Source organism: Temnothorax curvispinosus, unplaced genomic scaffold (genome assembly GCF_003070985.1).
Source record: "Temnothorax curvispinosus isolate PA1 unplaced genomic scaffold, ASM307098v1 QBEX01013831.1, whole genome shotgun sequence".
Lineage (NCBI taxonomy): Eukaryota > Metazoa > Arthropoda > Insecta > Hymenoptera > Formicidae > Temnothorax > Temnothorax curvispinosus.
Window position 1 is genome coordinate 1 of NW_020223611.1, and position 1,958 is coordinate 1,958.

A 1,958-nucleotide genomic window follows, 5' to 3' on the forward strand; every position below is an offset into this window, starting at 1 on the left:
AAGGATGGAAGGGGTGGATTTCATGTGGGGTGTGTCTGGTTTTCGTTCAAAGGATTTCGGGTTGGCGGGATGTTTCTAATTTTTGTTTAACGGATTTCTTATTGGTTGAGATGTTCCTCACCCAAGAGGTAGATTCTTAAGTTTTCGCCTATCCTGGAAAGCTAGAGACGGTTATCGATTTTTGCGGTTTTCCATTGGTGAGCCCCCTCTTAAGGCCCCACTGTCTTATTGGGGGTGTAACCCATCGGTTCTTTCCAGTGACGCATTTGTTTTTCGGCTATCGCCGATTTCTCTTTTATTGGAGTTTCTTACTTATCTCACGACCCTGTTTTTATATCGACAAATGATGCATACTTCTCAATCTTAATAGTATAGGTACAAGGCAAACAGAACTTCCGCCACGTGTATTTACAATCACGTCTTAGGCTTTGTCTCCGTTTGTCGGAAACATCGCATGAGCAATTTTAGAAAGCTCGCTCGATGCAATAAAGATCTTCATCAACTCTGTCTGGGATTCAGGCCCTTTTGGCGCGTCGTGTCGCCGGGTTTATAGTTATGGTCCAGACAAGGTTGATAGACAAAATCCGATTACGTATGCCCCGTCTGTCAATATTTTACTCTGGAAGGTCGTTTCGTCGCCTAGGCAAATAGCTATTATAGTTGTATATATAAAAAAAAAGAATGCGAGATCTAACCTCACCCCGATCGATAACCGTCCGTACTCGGCTTGTTTATCCTAACCTTAGGGCTATCTTAGGTGCATAAGAATTCCCGCGAAAAAGGGATATCGTGGAGTCCGCAGGACGTAACAGCTGTAAAATCAAAACTTTTGGACAGCGCATACAGCACTGGACAGACAACGGCCTTCATTGGAAAAAACGCTTCAAAGGTAAGTGCCTATCCAAATTCAAAAATTTTTCTAGGAACAAAAGTGGTGCTGGTTTCAAATGCTTCGTTTGTGGCAAAATTGGACATAAAGCCAAAAATTGCAAGAAGAGCAAAGTCAAATCTGCCAAATCAGAAAAATCTGACAAACCAGAAAGCTCATCAACTGAAAAAGGGGCTAAAGGAGGTACGAACCGTGCATTTTATGCATTCGGCGCGACATTTTTTTTAGAAGAAACACAAGCTGCCTGTGCAAGAGAGTGGTACATCGACAGCGGGGCATCTCGTCACATGACACCACACAAGACGCTGATTGGAAACCTGGAGACAACGGCACTGACTAAGATTTCAACGGCTAACAACTAGAAGATAGACGTGTCTGGGATTGGTGATGTATAAATCCAACTAAATGATGAGCATATAGATATAAATCAAGTGCTTTATGTACCGGAGTTATCATCAAATCTATTGTCAGTGCACCAGATGACAAATGCTGGAAATAAACTGATATTTGATAAGAATGGCTGCACCATTTATGATAAAGACGAGAAACAAGTTATGAAAATAAAGCCAATCGATGGAGTGTACAAATTTTGTGCAGATAATGCGAAATGTTTTCTGACAACTAGCAACGTCATCAACGCAATGACGTGGCATCAACGTTTGGGTTACATCAATTACAATGATTTGCGTAAAATGCGAGATGGGCTGGTTGACGGCGTCAAATTTACAAACGCAGACGAGGACATCAGACGGTGCGAGGCATGCTTCAAAGCCAAGCAGACTAGATTGCCTTTTCAACGTTCTGACAAGCGAGCAGACAACATTCTCGACATAATCCACTCGGACTTATGCGGGCCGATGGAGACACCATTAATCGGAAAAGCAAGGTATTTCCTAACTTTTATAGATGACTACTCACGAAAGATTTTTATCTATTTTTTGAGGTGCAAGTCGGAGGATTCGTCCAAAGAGGAGTTCAAGGCACTGGTCGAAAATCAAACTGAGCGCAAGATCAAAGTCTTACAAACAAATAATGGGACTGAATATTTTACCCAAAGGTTAAAGGAATT